The 18,267-nt window shown below is 40.0% G+C and overlaps 1 protein-coding gene across 2 annotated transcripts in view; it reads right to left on the minus strand.

The window, feature by feature from the left end:
- Positions 1-18,267, minus strand: part of LOC127425400 (kremen protein 1-like) — a 116,893-nt gene that overhangs the window by 22,241 nt on the left and 76,385 nt on the right. The gene's annotated exons all lie outside the window — the stretch shown is intronic.

The raw sequence follows: 18,267 nt of genomic DNA on the forward strand, positions 1-18,267 counted from the left end.
TATTTGGGTCCAAACCACGGTCCGATTGCATCATAAATGTGAGTACAAGCGGGCAGCTGTTTACCACTGAAACTAACAACTTGAGCAGACGTCAGCTTCACTGTCTTAAGTGAAGTATTAAAGTTTGTCTCTTTGGATTTTCCACCAAAACTTGGCATGCTAAGAATGACACTTGTGTTTCTCTGCCACGGATGCATTAATGTGCAATGATGTGTTAAATGTTAGTGTTTGTCTGCTGCGAGCCCACGGATGCGTTGCAAGAGATGTGAATAAGAAATGCATTATACCATAATAATTGAGATCAGGAGCCTGCAAAGACTCCAATTGTATGTCATCACAAGCGGTTCACTTCTGTAATTTGGTACGATTGCGTTCATATCAGCAGCGAACCGTACCAGAGTTCACATGAACCGTACCCCAGAACACCATTTCAAGTGGAATCAGGAGTGTTTCGCGGGTGTGCACCAGAGCTCGGAAAACAGCGTTCACATCATCCTAACGAACCAAACTTTTATGAAATTCGAACCTGAGTAAACACCATAAGTGCTAAAAGTGCATCCTAAGCATTCGAATGCTTGGACCGAACCAGAGTTCGTTTCCTCCCCATCCCCCTGCCACCACTGGTCTTGGTTCACATCATATTATTTGGGTCCGAACCAGGTCCGAACTGCAGTTTGTTTACGTCATCAACGTGAGTACTAGAGGCAGCTGTTTTATCACTGTAACTAGGTAACAACTCCAGAAGATGTCAGCTTCACTATGTTAAGTGAAATATTAAAATTAGTTTGAACCAAAATCCAACAATCGAGCGCAACATTGCCCACCCACTTTTTCAGCCGTCTGGGTACCCGGAAGTATTTTCCCCATTAATTTTTTCCATAGGCTTTCCATAAATCCTCCATAAAAGAGTTGTGAGCCATGAACCAAACCAATCAGCTCTGAAGTGAATTAAAACATTACAATCTTTGTTTTGAGGCAAAAGATTATTTCAAAATCGGACAGAAAGACAAGACTGTGTACTTACTGTCTTTCACAAGGGCACAAACTACAATCCCATGAAGCATTGCGAATGATGTAATAGTTAAATAAAAAATGATGGGAATATGTAAAACTAATGACTTTAGGTTGTTGATTATTAGTATACAAACAATATATTTAAAGTTTCATGCAAAATATTAAGATATGTACAAATATATAAGTAGTTTAAGGGTGAAGGGAGACCGAGTTGGATTGCATCCTTCACAGTGTGTCATTGGAGCGGGCGCCAGCTCCTGGTCACGTTTCGCGGGCTATGTTGGACGCGGTTCTCTGATTGGTGAAGCTATCTCTTCTGGACAATGGGTGGTGTAGTTGTTCACCAGGAATTCCGCTATCAAACAGGATTTTTAAACAATGAAGTTGTAACAATGCAGACTGATGGCTTCAACGGAATCACATACGATCGATGAACAACCTCATTCTCATGGTAGGTCTGTCTTTAAAGGTTTGTAAGTTAGCATTAAAAATCAGTTAGTCTATGAAAAAAATGAATGGGATTCAGACCCCACCAGTTCAGAACCAGACTGTTGCACTAAATTGTCACTGAGTAGTCATGAAAGCCCTAAAGCACACAAATAGCACTACTCACCAAAACAAAAGGTTTATACAGCAGACGCATTCCTCTGGCTGCTGCAATACAAATTCATTAACACGTCTACAGTCATGTCAACACCTAGCGCACCAATGTTACTTCTGATCCTGCCTCAGGGACACGCAGTGCAGTTTGGGTAGATGAGAGTTTTTAAAACACCAGCAATTATGTAGTTTAAATGTTGCGCTTCACATTTGGGTGAAAAACACCTATAAAATGACTATATTAAGCGTTTGAGGTTTGGTGATTTGTTGGTAAATCATTCAAAAAAAAGAGTCCTCACATCCACTTTTCTGCATTTGGATCTGCTTGTCTGTCATTAATCCAGATAGTAAAGTTGTGTTCCTGTTTTAGCAGCTGCCCCCCTGATACAGACCAGCTTACATGTGTTTTGGTTTAACCTTTTTTTTTTTACAGTTATGACAGCTGGATCTGCTTCGGAGTGAAATTAATTTGTTGATGTTGTGGATCATTCCATAAAAACAGACTATTAATACGCTTTCATTTTTGTGCTCAGGGGAATTTGACATTGTCAAGTCAGTGACTTGTTTATGATGCAAGAATTTCTGATGGAGGTTTTTTTTATGTTATGTTGCACTTTCTCCACATACCATGTATCAAACATTTCAGAGCTCTAAAAAGTGAAGTAATTCTTAATTCAGTTTCTCGATGCCTGCTTTTGAATAAGTTTGTTTTATTTTGACAAATTAACTTTAGTGTCTTGAGAAAAACATTAACTGTGCCCCTACACAAAAATGTACATGTAGCGCCCTGCATTTAACACAGAGATTTAGACTGTGAGAGGATCTGCGAATCAAAAGAAGAAGTCAAGTGGGTCGTTACGAACATCTTGAGCATAAATATTGAGTTGGAGTACGACATACAAAGAATAATACAAACAATACCATCGGTTCTTTAAAAGGGGACAAATGGGCCCTTCTGCGTAACTTCACGACACACTTTCCCATGTTGTGCATCTGCCAGGCGGTGATCATATTGCATAAGTGGTGCCTGAGGCCGTGTTATGACACGCTCACGTCTGAGATCAATGCTTTCACCACCACTGTCCTCAGGGAGAGACTACAAGTTTAATTAAAGATGGAGGGAGGTGTTCTGAATAGAAACAGAGTAATTAAAGTGTGTTCAGAGGCAGGATGAGAGAAACAAAAGGAATGAACAATAAAAAATTGTTACATATCTCATCTCTCAACCATTGAAGGACCTGCCCAGGGTCATGAGGAATGGCAACCAAAATAATGGCGAGAGACAGAAGGAATATAAAAATAGAAGCTGTCTTTGATCTACCAAAACACAAGAGTGTCTGTTTACATCTGCTTAGTCAGGAAAAGGAAATGGCCTTCTATGTTTAGCTTACATTAAGAACATTAATATTTATTACATCTGTCTGGCTAAGCCAGTAATTAACTGCATTACATTATAATAGAGCGCAATGTAAATTTCCAGGAAAGAGTAGTTTTAAAATGTGTACCTCTGTTGATCTCTGAGTTTTCATATTGTGCTTAATACAATGCAGACTGTACTTTATTGTGTAATTCCTGCTTCAATTAAAAAAAAAAAAAAACTAAGCTGTAACTATTTTCTCAGAAATAGTTGTATACTCTCAAGAATGTCTCTTTGATGTCAGGTAGACTTGTCTATTGTGTGGTGCAGTAGTTAGAACTCTGGGCTTCAGTTCAAAGGACTGGGTGAACCTCGATTCGATACCCACTACAGCTGGTATAAATGTTGTGACTGTTGTGAGGCTCTTTGCAAAGTACTTAGGGAATGGCTGAAGGGCTTGGCCCCAATCATTGCTGCTTTCAGTTATATTTATTATTATTTTTCTGGCTGGGAGTCTATGGCAGCCCTATGAACTGTACATAGGGAAATGATTAAATGTGGCACTGGGTGGGCATGAATAGCCCCTGTACCCAATTTGGGGTCTCTAGGTCATCTTCTATAGCACCACCATCAGTTAAAAAATTCACTTTTTTTTTGTTTATCTTTTGAACCGTTTGTCCTAGAGACACAATTCTTTAAAGTTTGAGCATTATAAACTTGAAAAAAGTATAAGGTACAAGAGTATGTACTTTATTTCTAAGTAATTTTTTTAATTATTACATTACTTACATTTACATGTATGCATTTGGCAGATGCTTTTATCCAATGCGACTCACTATTTAAGGTATAAATTTGATCAGTTTGTGTGTTCCCTCAGAACTGAACCCGTGATCTCTCCATTGTTGGCACCATGCTCTACCAGTTGACCCCATATTATGAGGCAATGAATTACACATCCCATGAAGTATTGTGAATAATGTAATCAATTTAAAAACGCCGATACAGTGTAAAACTTCCCACTTAAAGTCATTGACTATAAGTATGAAATCCAGTATTGTTTTTAATTTATTGTTAAATTAAAAAAATATACACTAGAGATGCACCGATGTATCTGCCAAACTTTGGTTCTGGGTGATAAAGGCAATTATGTGCACAATTGGACATCGGCAGATTGTTTAAAAACAGACAAAAACAGCCAAATGCCATTGCTTCACAATCTCTGAGCTTATGGTAGGTCTGTCTAAAAAAGTGTATATGTTATCATTACAATTTTTCTTATCTCTAATTGAGGCACATTAAAGAGCAAATCCAAACAGAACTATGATCTAAACATCACACATATCTGAGCATGATCACTGACAAAAAAACAAAACAACCCTTTAACCCTCTGGGGTCGACGGACACGGCAGCGTGTCCTGCTGGATTTTTTTCCTCATAACAGCAGAAACAACTTAAAATACTCCGTCATTTTTGGGCATACAGATAAGTGTAAGACATCATTAGAAACTATAAAGGGTCTACTTTTATTTCTGTACACTAACAATAACAACGAAACCTTGTGCTTTTGTAAAATAAAGAAAATAAACGGTGCGCTTTCAGCCGTCTCTGTCTCCACGAGCATCTTTCTGAAACACGTCACAAAAATGAACTGAAACTCTGTGAATACTTATCAGACAAACATGAAACATATGTCTAAAGAAAGCTTAAAATGTCTACTTTCAAATAAAACAATTCAAATTTAAAACAAATATTCTCCTGCAATGTAATCTGTATGAAACAAAGCGATGTACAGTTTCTCCTGCCTCAGTTAATTATCGCTAATGTGATCCCACCCACCAGCAGAGCGCGCTATTCATACGGTAATGTGCTGAGGCGATCAATGCAAATGGTAAACGCCCCCAACAATGCCTTAAAAAGCATTAAGTTCATTCACTTTCCTGTGAGTTTGGAAGATGGCATGCTACACAGGTGAGGAAGCTCTTCAGATGGTCCTGGATAGTGATGAAGAGTTCACATTTTCCTCAGAAGAAGAGCAGGACTCCAACGATGAACACTTGAAGACTGACTTGATACAGCCGAGGATACAATTTCAGATGAGTAAGTCTTTAATTACATTAGTTGACATGCTATTTTATATAAACATGTACTTATTTTACTAGTTGGACTATTTCCAGACTTGCCAGTCAGTATTCAGAGTATTGAAATTTGAAATATGTCCTAATAGGCAAGTTTTAGTTACATTTAAATGTTGTTTCGGCTAAAGCAGGTATTTAAATTGTATGCAGTATGATATAAATATGAAATGTAATATGATATAAAAATAATATGAATGTTTAGATTATATTTTAACCAGTGTTTATGCTGCCTCATTATCATCAATGAAGCTTGTGCTTGCAAATATCTGTTTGGGTGTAAATGTGTAAAATGTGCTGTAAATATGTCCATATTAGAAAATCAGCATATTAGAATGATTTCTGAAGGATCATGTGACACTGAAGACTGCAGTAATGATGCTGAAAATTCAGCTTTGATCACAGGAATAAATTGCATTTTACAATATATTCAAATAGAAAAAAGTTATTTTAAATTGTAAAAATATTTCACAATATCACTGTTTTTTGCTGTATTGTGGATCAAATAAATGCAGCCTTTGTAAGCAGAAGAGACTTCTTTTAAAAAATCTTACCGATCTAAAACTTTTAAACAGTAGTGTAGGTCTAACGTTTTTATGTAAAGCCTTTATGTAAAGAAAATGTATAGTCAGCTTACTTCTTTTAACTTAAACTTGATTTTGTAAATAAGCTACAAACAATATATTCAATAATTAAGTCTCCTCACATTCATTCTCTCTCAGGGGAGGGGTCTTTGTCTCCTCAGGTGTGAATTACATCAATATTCATGATCATCCACGCCTCCTCGCATATGGCCTTTCTAACACTAAAAGTGTCTTACAAAAGTTAAATGACTATATTGTTTTGTATGAATGAGGTGGTTTTCACATCATTTTGTAGCAAAAACTCTAGGCTACAAGATCCAGTTCTCAAAAGTCTTGTGAACAAATGTTTAGTATGTGTTATATGGCCTTATTTCTGTGACATAACATTTGTGTTTTTTCAAAAACCACGCATAAACGTTATTTTCTCAAAAATACAAACATGTACATACATGTTGTTCACATATTATTGTAGCCCAGTTTGTGCTGAATACAGTGTTATCAGACTTTAGCCATTAATATGTTTTTAGCAATTGAAAAAAGCACAAATGTCAAGGCATGTCAAAACTTCTCCAGGGCCCAAAACACCCTCAGACCCCAGAGGGTTAACAGGTGCTGTTGTTATTTGCTTTAGGTAAATAAACTATCAGTGTGGAAAGCAGCTGGTTCTCTTATACACAGGCAGGTGAGTACAGAAATCAGTCTCTGTAAACAGTGGAGCCTTTGAAGTAGAGAGAGAGAGAGAGAGAGAGAGAGAGGGAGGAAGGAACTGTATCTCACTTGCTCTGTTATAACCAGCCAAATAATTTGGCAGTCAACCTATGTTTTGAATATCCGCAGGTATGCTGTAAGACAGGTAACCACCCTTAATGCACTACCTAAAACATTTTATAGGTGAAGTGTGTCATTTTTTCTCTGTTAAAAACTCTCTTTTTTCACAGCTTAATATGCAAAGGCAAATCAGTAAACCATTGGTAGGTTCCCCCAAAAAGTGCAAACACTGTGGCTCTGTGACCCTATCAAAACATTTTGTTCCCAATCAGCCCGAGCCAGCAACAACGGCTCAACCAGTGGTGTAAGTTTGGAGCGGGACTATGTTTTTGGTCAACCAATGAAAGATGAAAGGATTGTTGAAGAAGCCTTTTTGAAAACAGTCATTATTTTTGCTATTCTGTTTGGTGCCACAGAAATTACACACTTAAGATTTAAAGGAATGTTCTGGGTTAAACACAAGGTAAGCTCAATCAACAGCATTTGTGGCATAATGTTGATTACCACAAAAATGAATTTCAACTTGCCCCTTGTTTATTAAAAATACACGGTTACAGTAAGGCACTTACAATGGAAGTGAATGGGGCCAGTCCATAAGTGTTAAAATACACATTGTTTCAAAAGTATTTCCACAAGACTTAAACATTAAATGTGTTAAAATGATTTTAGTGTGATAAAATCGCTTACTAACCTTATCTGTGTAAAGTTATATCCATTACTGGGATTACAGGATTTCATTGTCATGACAACTAAGTTGTAAAATTGAATATACGTTTATACAGATAAGGTTCGTGTTTTTTTTTTTACACTAAAATCATGTTAACCTGCATAATTTTTATGTCTTTTGGCTATACTTTTGAAACAATGTGTATTTTAAAGTTTATAAACTGGCCCCATTCACTTCCACTGTAAGTGCCTTTATGTAATGGTGAATTTTCCTTTTTCTTTTCTTTTTTTTTTTTAAATAAAGGAGGGATGAGTCAAACATTTTTGTTGTGGAACTCAACATGCTACAAATGCTGTTAATTGAGCTTAGTTGTATTGAACCCGGAACATTCTTTCAGCTCTTAAAATTGAGCCAGTCAAGACTTTCAAGTGTGTTTTCAGAACATAAATAAGCATTGAGCACCTCCATTACAGATAGGAAGCCACACCTGTCTACCCTTTCAACATTCTCCTTCTACATGACATTAACATGTTAAAGAGATAGCTTCCATAAAGGTCGCAATTATAAAGCCAAACTAAGATCACCGTTGGCAGATACTGTGCATCGTTTGAGAGAATGTTTATCCAATATGTGTTATTGCCTCAACAAATTTGAACAGGCAAATGGTGTTGGCCAGAGCTCAAGCATTAACAGATGCCATGAAAATGGAGGCCAACCTTTGACAAATAAAAATCAACAAACAATTCTAGAGTCCCGATTCATTAAAGGTATCATGCAAATCAGAAAATGGCACGTACAGGAACACAACACAAATATGCCAATAGAATCTGTGCTGATCTCAATTTGCATGAAAATAAACAGACAGAACGTCTGCAGATGGATAACATGATAACATAACGCCTAAAAATGTTAGTCTTTCAGTGAAAACAAAACATACTAAAAATGAACAAACAAGGAAAAGAAAATAATTTAGCAGTTAACAGCATGTCTTTTGGAGATCAGGGCAAGTTCTGTTCTTTTATTCGCTGATCATTTCATCCCAAGTAACAAATATGAAAAACGGCCCCAGGCACGTGCGCGTGTCATTTGTGATGCTACAATGGCGCCGACTGCTTTCTGATTTCACTGCATAACAGCTGCCTGCAGCTACAAGGTCCAACAAATCAGCCTGCTTTTATTGCCAGTATTGTGGGCATCTTCGCTTTAGGGCACCACCCTGCCACCCAGGACCAACCCCACGATATCCAAGCCGAAACAGGAGCGTGCGTTGGGCTGTACTTGATATGGGCGATGCCCTGAGAGCTGATGGGAATATGTGATGAGCAGCAACCAGATGGGTTACAAACTAGAATGCACACACATTTATGGTAAACCACACTCAAATCAGTGAGCATAACACAAAAGACAACTGGCTGGGACAGAAGCTGTCCTAAATTTGCCTGCAATAGTTGGGTGGGCTTTGTTAACTTCAATCAGGCAGATAAGGGGCATGCAGACAGAATAATGTGTGTATGCATGCGTGTGGCACTTCTGTAAAATAGGTCGGCGAGTGTAATTGTGTAATTTTGTAGGCCTGTGTGCAGGTCTCTTGTTTGTTGAACTGGAGACGAAGAAGGACAATTGAAGTTAATATCATGCACTGAAACCCTGAGATGAGCTACAGTATAAAACAATCCATGCTCAACACAACTATGAAGCATTACCTGTTATTGGAAAAAAAAAAGAATCAAATTGATGGATGACAGTAAGCAATCCATCATAATTAATGTTACAAGGTGTTCAGACATTAGGGAGTTTGATACAGGGCCATAACAGCATAATTGATCCAAAAGAATATGTGCAATAATGTCATTGTAACAAACTTCACAGCAAGAGGGAAGGAGGACACAGGGAACCGGGTTTCCCCAGTCACAGGTAAGGCTTTTTAATTGGCAACTTTCTGGGCTTACAGCTTCACAATAAATCATCAGCTTCACAACTACACATCAGCTTCACAGCAGGACTCTTGTTCCCTGTCTCTCTCTCTGGACGAATGCTCGACCACGCTCCCGCTGCCACAGTCATTCTTTGAGTTTGTAGCAGGGTTAAAATGTGGTGTTGAAAAAACAAACAAATGAAAAGTTACTGTGGGCAATTTAGACCCCTCTTATATATTCTTTACTTTTTATTTTGCCTTTTTGTACTCCACTAAAATGTTTTCTTTGAATCTTTCAGGATTATATAATAAAAAAAAAAGGTTTAAATCTGGCAGTATGCAAACCTTTTTTGCTGTTGTCAATAAAATGGCGGCTTAATTTATGCATGATAATCAACATTCAACTCTCTACGAGGCGCCTGTATGCCTTGAAGTGGCATCTGTTTGCTAAGTGGTGTTCTTCCCGACGCGAAGACCCCCAGAGTTGCGCAGTCGGATCGGTGCTTTCCTTCCTGCAGGAGAGGTTGGAAGGGCGGCTGTCCCCCTCCACCTTGAAGGTGTATGTAGCCGCTATAGCGGCACACCACGAAACAGTGGACGGTAAGTCTTTAGGGAAGCACAACCTGATCATCAGGTTCCTGAGAGGCGCCAAATGGTTGAATCCCTTCAGACTGTGCCTCATTCCCTCATGGGACCTCTCTGTAGTTCTTCAGGGTCTACAGGGAGCCCCCTTTGAGCCCCTGCAGTCAGCTGAGCTTAAGGCACTCTCTTTGAAGACTGCCCTCCTGACTGCGCTCACTTCCATCAAGAGGGTAGGAGAACTGCAAGCATTCTCTGTCAGCGAAACGTGCCTGGAGTTCAGTCCGGGCTACTCTCACGTGATCCTGAGACCCTGACCGGGCTATGTGCCCAAGGTTCCCACGACCCCTTTTAGGGATCAGGTGGTGAACCTGCAAGCACTGCCCCAGGAGGAGGCAGACCCAACCCTGACGTTGCTGTGTCCGGTGTGCACTTTACGCATCTATTTGGATCGCACTCAGAGCTTTAGAGTCTCTGAGCAGCGCTCTGTCTGCTTTGGTGGACAGCGGAAAGGAAGCGCTGTCTCCAAGCAGAGGATCGCCCACTGGCTCATTGATACCATAGCAATGGCATATCACGCTCAGGACGTGCTGCCCCCTGCAGGTCTACGAGCCCATTCTACCAGGAGTGTGGCGGCCTCCTGGGCCTTGACCAGTGGTGCCTCTCTAACAGACATTTGCAGAGCAGCGGGCTGGGCAACACCCAACACTTTTGCGAGGTTCTACAATCTCCGGGTGGAACCGGTTTCGTCCCGTGTAGTGGCAGGCACAAGCAGGTAATTCTGGGACAGCTGGCCGGGTGTATCGCTTGCGCATAGTGCCTTTCACCTCCCCTGAGCTGAAGACGTGCGCTGTTGACTCCCAGTAGTGTTCACAAACTGTATTCCCTGGATGAGTTCCTCCGAGCCCTGTGGCAGACGAGTTTGCGGAGAAACTCGCTGCCGGCTCAGTACATGTGCTAACTAAGCCCTGTACTGGGGTACGTTCTCCGCATGTGCTGGTTCCCCATAGGTAACCCCATGCGACGTATATCTTCCGCTAATTTGTTTCCCTGTTGGTAAACTGCGTCTTCCTTGGGCAGAGGCCCCTCTGCCCCAGTCACCATGTTTGTAGAAACTCCTCCCCTGTAGGGTAGGACCTACCATGGGACTTCTCCACATGACATACTTCCGACAAAGCTCGGCAAGAACATGTGATGTATTTCCACTCAAAATACCCCTACCCATCCCCCCCCCCGACGTAGACCTGGTGGTTAACAAATTTGGGGGAAAAGAAAAAAAAGAGAGGATAAGAGGCCACGACTGGGCTAGCCTGTTTCTATCTTTTGGGTAGTTGACTTGTCCCCAAAGGGCTGTTCGACACTCATAACAGTGTTGGGGGAGGTTACGTGTTGGCCTGTTGCGCTGGCTACGAGGCACACAGTGGTCTGCCCGTCACACACCGCCAGTTCACATAACACAGTTCAGCCAGTTGTGGCGTTTTGTATAGAGACCCCTAGTGTCACTACATCGACACAACGTCGAGTGAGTGACAGATAGGGAACGTCCTGGTTACTTGCGTAACCTCCGTTCCCTGATGGAGGGAACGAGACGTTGTGCCCCTCCTGCCACAACGCTGGACTACCCGCTGAAATGGCTGGGACCTTGTCTCGGCTCCTCAGCACAAAACCTGAATGAGTGGTTGCATACCAGCTCCTTTTATACCCGTATGTTCGGGGGAGTGGTATGCAAATACCACTTGCCAATTTTCATTGGCCTTTTGTCAAAGACCAGAGGTCTTTCGGGCTCCCATCAACGCAAAGTCTCGTTCCACATTACGCAAGTAACCAGGACATTAGTTTAGAAGACAGCAAGCTATAAATAGGCTAAAACAGGTGATTATGAGGAAAAAAATAGTTGCTAAGCACAGCGCTATGCCATAAGTCATAAGTGCAAAGCCAATGGCCAATAAACATGCGGTAACCATACGCTTCCACTGGCGCATTGTGAGCGATGATGAGCGAGCATTTTCAATTAATTCCTATGGAAGCCGAGCGTCACGCTCGCAAGGTGGATTGTGGGATTGACAGCGGTGCGGAGCAAGCTGTTCCCTAGCGTGGACACTAATTGGACTAAAGTGCAATTTAATTCGGAGATTCTTCTCTGGCACCGTCTGCGTCCTATTATATAGTCAATTTCTGTCAAGCACCAGCGATATAAACAAAGACAGTACATTCATAAGAAGTTGGTAGTGTTAATGGACTGTTTGCAGTGAATTAGAAGAATAGAAATATGGACTTACATTATTTTGTGCATTAACTGCTTCTTTGTTAAATGGGACATGCTCCTTTTATGCGCATGGAAAATGTGGTTTAGGATATGGATGTATGCTCCGTTAAATTATAGAGAATGTAAGTATTATTAATCATTTTCCTCTACTGACACACAAATCATGGCTAGTATTAATAGTGATTGTATCGGCATGCACTTCACTTCTACTGGTCGAATTAGATTTTTTAAAAATGTATTCATTTATTGAAACACAAAAAAAACTGAACCATCAAAATAAAAAAGTGGTCAAAAAAATCATACAAAATCCAAACGTTTTACTCTCCAACTTCTTCCACCAGCCCCTTTTGCACTGACTTAAAAATCACTCTACAACAACAGGTGGAAAAATACCAGTCAGGGACATAATTTGATGTTCCACTATATTTTCAGAGTTTGGACATGAACTTTATTACAAACCTGCTGGTGAAATCTCCAAACTGCAAATGCAGGAACTGAATTTAGACTTTGCGCTGAAAACAGATGTCGAATTGAAACGTTTTAGCACAATGACCTATTTCTCAGGAAAATAGCACATTGCACTTTGCATCACTTCATTTCTATACAATACACCCACAATTTGTGAGCCTACACCCACAGTTAGATCAAACACTCCAACCCACCCACACTTGCCCTTACGCTGGCACGAAAATTGCGCTCTCACAAAAACGGGATAAGACGTAGCACACGGTCATAGCGTGCTTATGAAAATAGAGCCCATCGTGTCTTACAGTAATAAAATACTTTTGCAAAAAATCCAAATGTCCTAGCTCGCGTCTTAAAGTTTGCATATTAATTAAGCACATCTGTATATATTACGCATTGTTTTCAGGGTTATATATATTAATATGTGGTACTTACTGCATCTAGATCAGGGATGGGCAACTTTGAAGGGGGCGAGGGCCAAAAAATTTTCTCCATTCTACCAAGGGGCCGGTTTACAAATCTGCACTCTAACAATGTTCATCCCTTTACTCAATTTCCTCATTATTGTGGGTAATCTATGCACAACTAATGCAATGTTCTTTTAAAGATTTTGTTACCTATATTAACATTTTTATTTAACAATATTTATAAAAACTAATATAATTATTTTGTAACTTGCGTTTTTACTAAAATATGCTGTTCACATGTACAAATTAATGTTCAACTGACAAGCAATACACTTCAGACTTACATTTTCAAGAAAATGTATCTCATTTGTATTGTCTACATTTGCAACCCCACCTCATGAAACAGCTTATAGTTATTAGTTAAAATCTAAATATTATCATCAATAACAACACTGGATACAAGAACATATCATTTCAGCACCAAAACATACATGCATGGACCGAACAGTCCCGTGCGTCAGAAAACATTCTCACTATTCGCAAGACTTTTCAGAATCAGTTTTCAATATCTCACAAAGACACAAGTTCACAAACACAGCTGCAACTGCCCAACAAGAAAGCATCTCTGCTTGAAAAAGCATACATTTGTGAATATAGACTTTTTACTTTTTACTGAGAAACAGCCTTTATGACAACTTCCCCATGTGACAATTGCCCCAGTCTTCTCTTTATGGTATGATTGGCGTGGGATAGGCTATATAGCAGCTTGATAAGATGCAGCTTGCTTTGCAGAGTAAAGATGTCAAAACTTAGCAGAATTTCATGGGCTCATAGCTGTGGTGTCCCATACGCCAGTGAATAAACATTAAAGCAACACTATATTTAATTTTAAAGAGCCCATATTATGCTCATTTACAGGTTCATAATTTTATTTTGGGGTCTACTAGAATAGGTTTACATGCTTTAATGTTCAAAAAACACATTATTTTTCTCATACCGTCTGAAACGGTCTGTTGTTGCTCCTGTCTCTTTAAAGCCCTTTCTGAAAAGCCCAGTCTGCTCTGATTGGCCAGCTGGCCAAGTCTGTTGTGATTGGTCATCCGCTTAGAGTGTGTGTCAGAAATGTAACGCCCCTTACCATAATCGAGTTTCAGCTCCCGAGGCTTCCTGAGCAGTGCATACATGAGGCAGGCGTTATGCAAATGTGTTGCATAGTGACGTAGCTATGTCACGGAAGTAATGGCTGGACTGCAAACCAGGCATTTCAGGCAGTTCAGGAGCAGTGTTTTCTGTGTGGGAGAGTAACTCCCTTTGGCATGGACTTAATGCTTTGTAAATTTGCAGACCTTTTACATGCACAAACAGCAACATTACACACTAAAGGAAAGGTAAAATCCAAAAAAGCATAACAGGGCCTCTTTAAGCAAATGAAAATAAGGCAGGGACGGACGGCTGTCTTTCTCTGCCAGTACAGTAGAAAACATGCTTAGTGGGATTATACAAATCTGATTAACAGGAAAATGAGTTTGCACTCGTATACACATGCACACACACATCTGTCCTCAAGACATGCACAGAAAGACTTATTCATTATTACTCAGCCAAAGAAAGAGAACGAATTTTCGATGTTTATTTTACGAACAAAGTAGGTTAGAAAACGTGAATAATCAATATTGATGCAACACAGATCTAAATGTTTTGTGGTGCACAATTACCTTTAAATACACAGATACACACACACTTGTATACGCTCTCTGGGTGGAGAATGCAAAGAAATCTAGTGTTGACAGGCAACACAAAAGTATCTGTGCATGCTGGGACAGTATGATCTCTGATGAAGCAATTAGTCATATTTCCTTCCAAAATAGTTCCAAAAAAATGCAGTTTTGCATAATACAGTTTCATAATCCTGATGATGGGAACCTACAGATTTGTTGCTAAATTCCTTTCTTTGTGTGTGCTCTTTGTTTTTTTCTAAAGCCACAGTCACATCAGGCTTTGAGTGTGCAAAATTATTTCAGACACTGCAACAGACAGAATATGATGTCACACTCGAGGGCTTCTGTGTTAACAAATAATATTACATTTACGCATTTGGCAGACGCTTTTATCCAAAGGGACTTACAGTGCCCTTATTACAGGGACAATCCCCCTGGAGCAACCTGGAGTTAAGTGCCTTGCTCAAGGACACAGTAGTGGTGGCTGTGGGGATTGAACCAACAACTTTCTGCTTACCAGTTCAGTGCTTTAGGCCACTACACCACCACCACTCATATTATATTTAAAATGTTAAAATGTACCATCTACTCACTTTCTTGCAACAACAAAAACACACAGCTTTGTAATATGTATTCTTTGTATTAAGCCAAGGCATCAGTGTGTGATGTTTCAATCTTCTATTGGTCACACATCTTCTCCTCATCCAAATTCATAGTAGAGAGTTCACCAGACTTGAACTTGGTATGCAGCATAACACAAAATTTCTTCACATAAGCTTGCCTTTCCGGTCTACTACGTCTGGATGCATCTAAATGAAAGTGAATGGAGTGCGAAGTGTTGTGTGACCGCAGGAATCAGCAGGGACCTGGCGCTATCAATATCTGGGTTGTGATAAGATAATAACATGCTTATTACTGTATGTTGGCTTGACAAAGTCAACATATGGTTAATATACAGACTTGGGTTAGGGTTTTTTCAAAAACCCTTAACCAAGACCAAAATTTCTGAATAATTCCTACTAAAGCTTTCAAGCTATTTCCACCAAACTAGGCACAGACATTCAGACTGTTTTGACTTAAGCCGCTTTTCCACTATTGGGCCAAACGGTTCTGAGCATGGTGAGGAACGGTTATAGTAGCATATTCACTTGAGCATGGTTCGGCACTACACGATTACAAACCGTGCTTAACTGCACTCAACCGTGCTGGTGGAATTGCTTTAGTACATGACGACTCACAATTGTCAATTTGCCAAAGCCAAGGAAACTCATTTGTTTCTAGGTAGCTGGCAAAATTCTATGGTGAGGTTAATAAAAAAATAAATTAAAAAGAAATGATTTTATGATGATGGTTTAACTAGTAGGTCTATATTTTTCTACATGCCTTTTTCATCAGGGAGGTAGATAAAACTCATAATATATCATTATATTACTCGGATAATATTTTGTTAATAAATGTCCTTTTTAGCTAGTCTGCTGACTCATGACTGTGCTGCAAAGTACAGTTCAAATCACATCCTCAAGTTTGCTGATGACACTACAGTTGTGGGCCTCATCAGCAACAATGAGTCAGTGTACAGAGAGGAGGTGAACCAGCTCGCAGAATGGTGTAGAGACAGCAATCTATCTCTTAATGTTGATAAGACTAAAGAGATGACTGTTGACTTCAGGAGAACCCAAGCAGACCTCTCACCACTGCACATCAACGGAACAACTGTGGAGAGAGTCAAAAGCTCCAAGACCTCTACTGGACTCTCAACACCACCTGCCTAGCCAAGAATGCCCAGCAGCGCCTCCACTTCCTGCGGAGGATGAACAGAGCCAAACTCCCCCCTTCCATCCTCACCACCTTCTACAGAGGGATGATAGAGAGTGTCCTGACCAGTTGTCTCACTGTGTAGTACGGGAACTGCACAGCCTCCGACCGCAAGACCCTACACCAAATTGTGAGAACAGCTGAAAAGATCATCGGAGTCTCTCTACCCACCATCGACACCACATACAACAACCGCTGCTTCCGCAAAGCCACCAGTATAGCGGACGACCCCTCTCACCCCTCTCATGGACTCTTCACCTTCCTGCCATCTGGCAGAAGGTACAGGAGCATCTGTGACACCACCAGCAGACTCCGCAACAGTTTCTTCCCTGAGGCAGTCAGATTACTCAACACCCAGCTGCCTCCCAATGCTCACCTGGTCTAGTCAAACACCTAACCCAGTATGACTAAAAAACATTGCACACCTGCACTTTACAAAGCTTATTATTATGGAACTCGTTTATGCGATACTTTTGCTATACTTAAATATACATATACATATAATTATGCTATACTTATTGCTGCTACACTACAAAATAGTTTACAGTTTACAGCTCATGTTCTGTGTATTTATTGTCCTGTGTAATTATTGTCCTTGTATCTATTGTTCTGTTCTGTGTATTTATTGTCCTGCACTCGTCTCACAATGTTATGTATTGCAATTTATGTAGTCTTGCATACTGTTCTGTGTTGCACCAAGGTCCTGGAGTAACGACATTTCGTTCCAATGTATATAAGCTATATAGAGGAATGACAATAAAAACCCACTTGACTTGACTTGACTTGAATTTTTACCTTTCTGTGTTTGTGTCTGATGGCATGTACAACCCCTCAACACATGATGGTAAACCTCTTGTCTTTTTATCTTTCCTTTCCTTTTGCGTCAAGGAACATATCTTTTCTGTGCTTTAGCAGAGTAAAACCAGGAGAAAAAGAAGTCCTACAAATGGAATTTGCGATTATCCTTCATATCGCGCTCTAATGTTTACCTCTCACGCCGTCACCAACTGACGTATTTGTTACGTATTTGTCACGTACACTGAAGCACCATAACGGAAAAAGAAACCATAACCGTGGCCTGGATCACCATGGAACGGCATGGTTTTGCATCAAGAACCGTTCGACCCGATGCTGGAAAGGTAGCTTTACTGTGCTATATTTTTTCTAACTTCTCAGACTTGCGATTTTCGCTCAGCAAAAGATAAAAAAATTCCACAAATCCCATAGACTTCCATTCATGGAATGTTTAAATGGGCCAAGACTTTTCAAACTTTAACTGTAAAAAATTAAAATGTAAACTAACCCACACAAGGCCTTTAATCTGTTTTAATCTGTCTATCTATAACCAGAGACAATTTAGCATGGACAGGACACTTCTATTAAAATGAATGGGAGAAATCTGAATGCCCAACGACCAACGGATGTAGAAAGGAAGTCCCGCCTTACAGGTAAAGAGCCAATCACCTTTTAGATACATACAAGAAGCACAATTTATGATTCCAGTGTTGTCCGATTTTACTGCTGATTTAAAATATGTTCTTTGATCGTAATCCAACCGTTTTTAAGATTTCGGTGTTCCCCTATTCAAGTAGATAGGAGCTGCACTTTCATGACTGGAAATAGCTTCCTGAGAGCGTTCCAAAGATAGCTGCCAGTGGACTGCCTTGCTAGAAAGACTTTGCTATAACCTTAAAATTTCCATTTTAAAAAAACTAGTTTACACTTTCAGACAAGGCTTTGTCAAGCCAACATAAAAAAAAATAAAAAAAATAAATCTTTACCTATACAGTTTAGAGATTGCGATTCAAAACTGATATATTGTGACCTTTTACTCACTTGTTTCTCATTCATTGGACTTCGGTGCTTTGCACAACAAGTGCTGAACTTCCTTCTTTTCTTCATCATTGAACCATAGAAGTAGCATAGAGCATAGACTTGTCAGTGTCAGTAAAAAACAACAAGAGCGAATAGCGAAATTTG

Source organism: Myxocyprinus asiaticus, chromosome 3 (genome assembly GCF_019703515.2).
Source record: "Myxocyprinus asiaticus isolate MX2 ecotype Aquarium Trade chromosome 3, UBuf_Myxa_2, whole genome shotgun sequence".
Lineage (NCBI taxonomy): Eukaryota > Metazoa > Chordata > Actinopteri > Cypriniformes > Catostomidae > Myxocyprinus > Myxocyprinus asiaticus.